The sequence below is a fragment of the Ambystoma mexicanum genome, chromosome 9, assembly GCF_040938575.1.
Source record: "Ambystoma mexicanum isolate Mex_15411 chromosome 9, UKY_AmexF1_1, whole genome shotgun sequence".
Taxonomy (NCBI): Eukaryota; Metazoa; Chordata; class Amphibia; order Caudata; family Ambystomatidae; genus Ambystoma; species Ambystoma mexicanum.
In genome coordinates, this window is record NC_090931.1 from 1,373,070,396 (window position 1) to 1,373,080,907 (window position 10,512).

The 10,512-nt window shown below is 42.0% G+C and overlaps 1 non-coding gene across 1 annotated transcript; it reads right to left on the minus strand.

Moving 5' to 3' along the window:
* Positions 1–2,666: 2,666 nt before the first annotated feature.
* On the minus strand, positions 2,667–2,773 carry LOC138490564 (U6 spliceosomal RNA). The gene has a single exon (XR_011275510.1). It is a non-coding gene; the product is annotated as a U6 spliceosomal RNA (small nuclear RNA).
* Between the last annotated feature and the right edge of the window lie 7,739 nt (positions 2,774–10,512).

Consider the following 10,512-nt stretch of genomic DNA (forward strand, 5'->3'; position numbering starts at 1 on the left):
CTCGGGAACGTTTCTCTTATGGCACGAACGGCACAGGCGGGTATCCCTCTTCGAACGCGGTGTCCAAGCCTCCTGTGAAGCCACCATGTAAAGGAACGATAGGCCACCAGCCTGTACCACCTGTGAAAAGGAATGAAACAAACTGTTTTTAAATGACCAAGATAAGTTTAATAAACGTTTGTTGTCAATGACAATTCTTGTAACTAATGGCATTCTGCTCGGACAAATGCTATTTAGACACTGCACACTATTGAAAGACTTTCATGTGTTACAATGATATGTATATGTCATTTTGGATATAGTAGAAGACCATGAAATAAGAGTGGCATGACAAGCAGAGTATACTTACTCGTTACTCAGATTACGAGGACGAACAGTTGCGCAAAGTTCGTGCATAAGCACCATCATTATCCTCAACACGGACCGTGTGAGGCAGGCGGCCCTGAAGTCTGGCCGCTCGGTGAAATGTAGGCCACGCATCCCGAGTTTTCACAGCAGCAGCAGTTCTCGTCCTCGGTTGGCATTAGCTTGCACCAATTGCATGTGCACCAGGTGGAAACACCGTCCATGCGACTAGGTCCAGGCTCTTCAGCTGTTGAATCGTCCTCTGAACTGCCGTCCGAAGACCCATTGTTTTTGCGTGTTTCCCTATCCAGTAGTTCCTCCTCGGTATACTCGGGCTCGTACATGTGGGGCATTATTGTATCCATTGTGTGTTGCACAAACTAAAATAATTGATAGCGGTGGTATTGGTATCTGTTCACACGGGCTACAAGCAACGAAGGTAGCTGACCAGAGCACAGAAACGAGTCACAGAATACTCAAAGTAGCACAGAGAGAGGAATGGAATCGGAAATCTGCTGCTGTGTGTTGTGAAACGGTCTGTTTATACTTATTGAGGAAAGAGGCGTACTGCCATTTCCATGGCGACACGTCATTAGCTGAAGCGCAGCGAATGTTGGCACGAGACGTGCTTTGGCGTTGTGAAATGGGCGGTACGCTTCTGCTGATGACAGGCTCAGGGGCGGGGGATATGATTTAGTGCCGCAAAAGCAGGTCAGCCAGGGCGATGGGGGAAATGATAGGATTATCACAAAATGGCAGCTCTCTGGTGCCTGTTTTCATGTGCGTTTAATGGACGAAAACTCGGGTAAGGTCCATAGGAAATCTTTCTAAAATCAAGCGGCTTAGGCTTAAAAACACATGGCTGACCCGTAGGGGCATTAAAAAATGTTGACCGTACCATTCCTTTAAGTTCTCACCTTAACATCCCTGCAACTAAGGTTTTTTCCCGTGAATATTATAATGAATTTGTCATAAAGTTCACAGAATAAACAAATTGCTTCTTGTCCCTTGACATTGCATTATGTCAATATTTGAAGTTGACTAGTAGAGGAAGATAATATTATGGTGTATATTGTCTGGCATTCGAACACTGTAGCTTTGCATTCATATAATGCCATGTTGTTGTACTGTTTCCCTGTGCTTCACTGCTGGAGTCTATCTATTGCTATTCTTGTGCTGTGCCACTTGTCTCAAATTCAGTTTGGTATCCGTCTCTTTCACAGACACCGCCTGGCACGACTGTCTGCGTGTCCCTATTTTCCGTTGCAGAGTACAGCGTTGTGCACGGGGGCATGAGAGTCGAGGAGTCGAGACAGATGGTGAGTGATTTCAGCGTTGACACATTTGATAATTGGAAGTGAAGTCATGGGCTTAGCTGTGTCCCCCGGGCTTCTGTGCGCTGCAATGTTTTGTGTTTTGATTTTCATCAGTATAATGGTGTGCTATATTGAATTGATGCGCGCAACCATGAGCATTTGTGAAATGCTTCAATAGCCGTAGTCTGCGGATGAACATAAATATTTCGGTATCTCATTATGGAATAATAGCACGCAGAGAGCAAAAATGTTCAGGAAATATCTTGTTTAAAATGACAAATAGAAGCCTTCTGGGTCAAATCATTCTGAAATGAGGTAGCGGAGCATGCAGCCCAAGTTGGCCGCCATCATTGGCACCTCGCAAACAGAAGTTCGTTCACGCTGTCAGAGCAGCGTGTTCTATTGTTCACGCGCTCTATCATTCACACCTAAATTACAAAGTGTGAGGTTCTGTTTTTGCTAATGAGAAACTTTGGAGAAGTTAAATAGTTACATAAAAGTGCCTGGACAGTAATGATGGCACTTGTATGCTCTGGCTTGTAAGCACTTCAAGGGAAATTGACATATACAGAGCTGTCCTTTACTGCACATTTGAATGTATTGTTGAAGTGTTAGCAAGCTACGAGGGGGTCACCTTGAAGGGGTGGATTACTAACTTGCATGAAAGCACTCACAAAGTACACGTTAGAACGCTAATGGAAAAGTAGCTGTCCTGGAACCTTGGCAATGCTTGTGGTTTGAGGGTGATGGACATGGGAGCTGAGTGGTAACTTTTACTGAAAGTGTTGCTCCATAGTTGGGTTTATTTCAAGTATTTATGTACCAAAAACCGTACCGAAATGCAGACAAAGCAATGTGCAGCACAATATTATAAAATACGAGCAATACAACAAAAGAGCAGAGGAGCTGACTTCAGTAAAACAAATATGTTTAAACTGCAAGATACGGATGCACATTGCAATAAACAGGCATTATTTATTTATTTATTTGTTTATTTTTTATTATTTTTTTATGGAACGCTTCACGAATTTGCGTGTCATCCTTACGCAGGGGCCATGCTAATCCTCTCTGTATCGTTCCAATTTTAGTATATGTGCTGCCGAAGCGAGCACAATAAACAGGCATTATAAAAGAAAGCCATCTACTACAATGTATTACGAGGCTTGAAAGACATTGGTTGACTTGCACATCTGTAACAACAACATTAAAAAACATGGGGGATTATTTTTTTTAAAAATAGATAGTTCTACTGTGTGACTGTGCCAAGAACAATTCTTTATATTAACGGCTATTGGGGATGTACAATATTGTGATAGATTAATGGATATCTGATGGGCTCTAGACTGGAAACACAAACACCTCTAAGTGCCTCAAAAAGCAAGCGCTGTTCCACCTTGTTAAATGCTTTAAAGTGTGAATCCCACCAGTTATCACAATGCAAAACTAAAACATAAATAAATAAACAAATACATAAATAAATGCATGAGATTAGGCTAATAACATTTTATAGGTTCAGACAGTTTCTATATGCTACAAATGCCCTATGCAGATCTGTGCATCAGGTTTTATACAGTACCTGTCACTGACAGTTGTAGAATTGGCCAGCGCTAATTCTATTCAGCTGCAGGGTCTGAACATGGCGCAAATGGAATGTTAGGAGAGCAGGAAGGGATGTGCCTGTTGAACGACAATTTCTTGAGAACAGGGCATGAGGTTTTTTATGCCAATTGGCCAAGCAAAGATATAGAACACTACTGCCTCCACCCAAGAACAGTCATCACATTTGAATTACAATCATATGTACAGCCAAACACCAATAAATCCCTGAAATTAAGACTCAAGAGCGGGGCCCTAGTCATGTCATTACAGGGCATCTGGGGTTTGAAGGAGATAAGGGATAAGGTAGAGCTATATCTGGAATGTTCCATGATTTGAGATAGGAGGAGCATAGGTGATGACAATACATTTAGTACACAGCAGGGCGAAATGTGTGTGTACCACAGTGTCTGGCACAAAGCAGAGTTGGCCTTGCCAGTTTACTTTGAACGCATCTGGATCAGAGGGGTTCACATCATGTGATAGTCTCGATTTGTTAGTGTGTCAATAAGTGTAAATGACCAATCCCTTACCGGGATTTGCTTGTGATGATGTAGCAGGCCACGTGTCTAGGGAAATGGGTTTAGATTAGGTGTGACAATCGGACCAGGGACTATAGAGGGTATTTGCATGTTCTATAGGTGGTAGCCAATGAGGGTGGTGGGATAACATTGTAACCTATGTAGTCAGATTTTGTAGTTAATAATGACAATGTCCTCAGTAAAGCTAACATGTTGATTTATTAATGCATGCATAGACAAACAATATTTGTTTGCGGTAGCATCAACTGTAAGGCTTCAACTTGCTGCCTTTGGGTCTTCCCCGCATTTCAGAATTCAACCATCAACATTCCAGAAGGAGTCTTGTAAACACATTCTAAGATGCTGGCGCTAAACACTATATAACAGCCCTCCTGTCCTTTGCCTGAAGGAAAGGTTGACACACGAGGGGAATGAGAAGAAGGGAAAAAGGAAAGAAAGGAAGAAACAGTGAACATGTTACTGAAATAAAGTAATGAATAAGAAAGAACGTGAGGAATTAAAAATACTGTGTGGAAGGCAGACCAGTAGGAGAGAGAAACACAAGCAGCTAATTAATTAATTCTCACAACCCTCCTCTTGTTCCAGATGTCACCACTAGCCAGACATACCGCACACCCATAAAACAATACGAGATGCAAAACGTAAGCTCTGGGGGGATCTCCAGAAAGCTAAATTAACAACTCGCTCTCAGAGGAACTATCTAAAAGAAGTGAGAAAGCTTAAAAACAGCTATCATAACTGGTTGAAACAGTGATGCTTGAATAAAGATGCCTTATGGCAGCAAATGGTGACTGTGCTTTGTAGAGGAAACTCACATAACATCGGGTCTCTCCTTGGAGAGGCAAAAGGTAGTAGAAATCAGCCCTTAGTGTCAATACGTGGGTGACCTGTCTAAACAATTGTAACTCTGTGCAGCTCACACAGCACCTTATCTCGATAGATCTAAAGCCCATTCATGCTCCGTTCATTGTGGATGTGGCAGTCATCGCAAACAAAATTAGAGCTAGAAATCATTGAGGGCCCCCAGCCTTAATGGACTGGCAAAGTGATCCTTAAGAGTAACCCTCAATTCGGGTCCTTGCTCCTCAAAGAATTATTCGATAAAGTTCTCTTGGAGGGGAAGATTCCAATTTCTTGGCAAACAGCGATATTGATCCCTGTGTATAAAAAGGGTAGTATGATCGACCGCAATAATTATTGTTTGTTGTCCATGTTGGACTGTATCAGAAAATTGTTTGCAACATTACTGCTGTATGAGTTACAGGCATGGGTGGATCAAGCGGGTATCCTTGATAGATATCAGAGTGGTTTCAGAGCTGATTATTCTACTGCACATGATCTATTAGTGTTGGACTCCTTAGCTGTCATGCAGACCCAATAATCCCCTGCTGTATGCCCTTTTTGTTTGACTTTAAACCTGCATTCGATACGGTGTGCAGGGAATCACTTTTGAATAAATTGAATATGCTGGGCTGTTCACCTGAAATACTATATTATTTGAAATTATTACACAGTAAGAATACTGTCTATTCAAGACTTGACGCAATGGGTAATATGACTTCACCACTTAGTCAGAATTGTGGAGTAAACCAGGGATGTGTTACTGCGCCCCTGCTCTACAACCTCTTCATGTCAGACTTACCAGTTGCCCTGACAACAGTCAAGAACTATCCACCTAAAATTGATACCACACATTTAACTGTAATGGCATATGCCAATGATCTCGTACTATTGGATCATACTTTCAGTGATATGCAACGAGCGGCTGAAGCATTGCGGGTCTATGCTGACTTGAACGGGTTACAGATTAATACGCAAAAATCACAACTGATATTGTTCACAAGAAAACGCATCTCTCGAATGCGGCTCTATATTCAGCAATTGGAAATCTCGTATGGAACAACCTATAGCTACCTAGCGGTCAAATTTGACACTGTGTTAGGGTACATCCCCTGCATTGAAATACGGAAAAAGAAGGCAGTGCAATTGACTGCCTTGGTGGGCCGGTTCTCAAGAAGAAGAGGTGGCTACTCTCTGATCGGAGCAAGACAATTTTATCTTCAGTGCTTGGTGCCCACAGTAATTTATGGGCTAAAGGTGATCGAGGGGAAATTTTGGAGGAAGATATTGGGTCTTCCAAATTGTGTACCAATGGCCATAATTAGGCTGGAACTTGGAATTGTGTCCCTAAATTCCCTGGTACAAAAAAAGAGAGCAATTGTGTACCTTAATCTGTTGAATTGTCTTGCAAACCAGTTATTGACCACCTTGGGGCGAGATGAATTTAGGCAACGGCTTAAATCCCCTCTCTGCAAGAGTATGGATATTTTGTTCCACAACATAGGTTGGTATCCTAATTGGGGGGACGACTTTGCTAATATGAGACTTTCCCAAGGTAATCGTGTTCCATTACTAAGTGTAACGAGCGCAGCATTCTCTATACCAGTGTTAGATCGCTCTTGCCTTGTCTGTGGTAATAAAGATCTACCGGAGATGGCAAAACATGCTCTAACTGAGAGCCCCTGCTTAGGTAATGTGTATATGTTACATCTAGGCCGATTTGTTCATCATTTTGATACCATCAAGGACCCTCTTTTCTGGAAACAATCCATTAACTCTAATAACAAGGGTCTTCATATTGCACTGTACAGAATCTGGAAGGAGGTAGAAAAGTGTATAACAGTGGTGGAATACAAACTGAGATACCTGCTCTGAGGATGTTGACAATAGGATGAGAGATTCTATACTTTTATGGTTGTAGCAATTCTATATATTTACATACTGTGGCTAGGGTATTGTAATTATAAATATAATTATAATAGATGCTGCACCTAAGATCACGTTCTTGTCCTGCAATGTGTATGTTCTGGAGGACCCATGCTCCAGGAGAAAGATCTCTTGGTTGTTTGGTGTGTCGTACTGTTTCCCCCTCCCGCCCTGCTTTTTCCCTCTTGAGTAATAACGAATTATTACGAAGACGGTGATGTTGCAGATGATGATTATTAATTGATATGGCTGTCTCTTTTTAATATGTATTGTTACTCTTAAAAAGTTTTGGAATTTATTAAAGTATTTTAAACTTGGAGTGCCTTAATTAATTGACCAAGTAAGGAAGAAGATTAACAAATGCATCACAAATTGACGATGAATTAGACTTTGAAGTATAAATTGAGGATTGTAACACAATTTAATGCTGTCATTTATCTCTATGTCTATGTCTTATCCATATGCATTGTTTTTTTTTGCTTTGTCTATTTATATTTCTTTTATGTGTAAAGTTGTATTTTAAAACTAAATCACATTAAATAAATAAATAAAATAAAATAATCCTTTTCAACTGTTCCTTGTCCAGAAAATCTGAATTCTCATTTTCTAACCTTCCTTGGAAGCTTGATTTTTACCTGATGACCCGCACACAACTCTGTTCTCTTGCTTCCATATTTGATATCATACCTCGACTTTGAAGCCTCACCATACTCGCTAATCCAGTCGCCAATGCTCTTGAGTTCAGTGAGAACCATTTTGGAATGATTTCACCAACCCTCAGTCAGCTGAGTGTTATCCTTCCGACCACTCATAAGTGCAAATGGGCTGAATCCAGTGGAAGGATGAGGTGTCACCCTGTACTGAAATATTCTCCAAAGCAAGTCTCTCAACCTATCTCTGCTATTCATCACAGACGTCCTCGCAACATCCATGATGGTCCAGTCGAACCGCTCTACACATCTGTTACTCTGAGGAAGATATAACTCAGCTCTTCTGTCAACAATCCCTTTCTCCTTGAGCCAAGAATGGAATTAATTTGACACAATCTGTGGACATGTATCACTAATCAGTTGTGCTGGAAAACCATCCTGCCAGAACACATATTCCAGAAATGTAATCAAGTTCTTGGAGGTGACATCCCAGGGTATCCTAACTTCATGCCATTAAAAATGGAAATCCAACAAAAACACCATATAACTGTCCCTAGGCCCAGAAACATTCAATTGTCCTCGCAAGTCAACTGCCACCGTACCTCAGGGCACCCTCAGAACTTAGGGAACAACTATGGGGCGAACCCTGGTGTCTAGTACTTTGTCACTCTTGTGACATTCCTCACACTCCTTGATTCGCATTTCTACAAAAACGACTTCTGTGACCTAAATCGACTACAGTTTCTCTCATGCCACTCGGGGCTTACAAGCTGTGTCCCCTATACAAAAGCTACCCTCCAATACACTACTCATCCTTCACCCTCCTGAATTCGCTCAAACACTTGCATACATCACCATTCTTCCACTTGTACTGAATAAGAGATTTGACTTCTCGATAAACCTCGTCTTTCTGGCACACTGCTAGCCAATCACTCTCCTGAAGACTAACTTACACTGGCATATCAAATCTATCCTCCTCTTCAATAGGATTCCTAGAGAGAGCACCTGCTACAACATTCTCCTTTCCATGGACATGTTTTACCATAATGCCGAAACCATGCAGTTTGGTGATCCATTTCAAATACACCAGAAACGTAACAATGGCACAAACAAATGCCAAGGCTTCCTGTTCGATTGCAGCATATTGACAATTAATCTCATTGAGTTTCCGTGAGGCAAAGACAACCATGTGCTCAGCTCTCCAACCTTCCTGTGAAAGCATCACACCCAGTCCAATCTCGGATGTATCAGTATAAACTATGGTCCTCATTCCTATCCTGAAACACTGTAGAACCAGGATTTGTACAAATCCATGCTTCACTAGCACAAATCCACTCTCACAGGATGGGGACCATTCAAATCCCTCCCACCCCCCTTTCTGGTCAGTTTCCTCAGAGCCGTGGTCTTTTTTGCCAAGTTCTTCACAAACTTAGAGTAATATTTGATCAAGCCCAAAAAAAGAGGGTACTTCAGCTTTATTCTTGTGAGGAGCCATCACAGCAATGGCTTTAACTGCGCTAATTATTGAATTATTGGCCATGCCGCCTGACCAGACAAATTGTAGCCTAGACAGTCCAGGGTAGTCATGCCAAAGCTGTACTTCTCCAGCATCAGCGTGAGACCTGCATCACATAACTTCCCCAAAACAGCTCTCAACATGAAATCATGCTCTTCACTGTCAGAGCCTCAAACAAGGATGTCATCATGATAAACCTTAACTCCAGCCAACCCACCAAGCACATTGGGCATCACCTTCCGAAATACACTGGCCACTGAGACCAACCCATATGACATTCTAACACACTTGAACATACCTACATGGGTGATGAAAGTGAGCATATCACACAATTCCTGAGACAGGCCTGGTAGATCTTGCTCCCATGCACACAGTATTTCCTGTGAATTTTGGCTCCTTGGGCAGCTAGTTTGCCTCCGAAATTCATGGAAAAGCATGACTTCAAGGCTCATTTATAAAATACGCAGTCCTTGGTGGCACATGTCGTTTCCGTATTTGAGTTTTTACAAGATAACTCCCCTAACATCTTATATCTCACAGCGACTTGGCTGACTGACGGCTCTGTGCCAACTCTTTCAGAGGCACTCCTGGACAGATAGAGCATCGTACACCTTGATCGTCTAGCACTTAACCCTGGAGTGGGAGGCGCTATTATTTTTAAATCCATTTTTACAATTACAATGGTCCCTTTTTCACTTATGTTTGGAAGCTCTGCGTGGTCGTTGGGTGGTTTACAGCTTCCACTGTATACATTTCTTAATGGTCTACCTCCCACAGGGTGCTTTTCTGCTTTCCTTACCCCGTTCCTTGATCTGGTTGCCTCTTGTCAAATTATGTTTTCAAATTTAATTATAATGGGTGATTTTAATATCAGATACAATTCTGATCTTGCCCCCATGCTGGCCCAGTTTTTTGACTCCATGACAGACTTTGGTTTCCAGCAGGGGGTACTTGAAGCTACCCGTACGAGTGGCATCCTTGATCATATCTTTTTGGTAGAATCTGACATTTCTGTGGCACGAGCTATACAAGTACTGTGGTCAGACCACTATGTGATACCATGTGCATTTTATACCCCATGTAGGGCTGCTATTACTGTTCCAGCCACAGTTATGAAATGCAACTGGCGTACCACCAATCTCCCCTTAGTGCATCTTTTATAAATAAGGAATGTCAGAATATCACACAACTGGACCTATCCTCATTATCGAAGATCCTTCAGGAGGCTGCTGACTTGGGGGCACCTCCAAAACCAACTTGCTTCGAAAAACATCCTTCCGCACCATGATTCTCAGAAGAAGTCAGAGGATATTGAGGAAAAGCCAACTTACCAAAAAGTATCATTCACTCATCTGGGTTGCTAAGCAAGCCTTCTTTATATCCAAAGTGGAATTGGCACTTTGCCAATCCAAAGACTTATTTTCAGTAGTCAAGTCCTTCTCATCGTCTACCCGTTTCACTCCTATAGGGACCCCATCCAACATTTGTGAAATTCGCTGAGTGAGTTCTTTGTAACCAAGATCACAGATATTCACAACCTTATTGCCTCCAGAGCCCCGAGTTGGTCTTGCACCATGGTGGTTGACCTGCCTGCCTCTGACCCCCTCTTTGGTCCCTTTTTCCTGAATTCTCTGCAGAGGACGTGTCTAGGGAAGTAAATTTACTGAAGTCCTCAGCCTCTTCTGATCCCATGCCATTAAAAGTTTTAAAATAAATTCTGCCAATGATAATTTCTTGGGTTACAGCAGCAGTAAATCTCTCTTGCCAATCGTGTATTATTC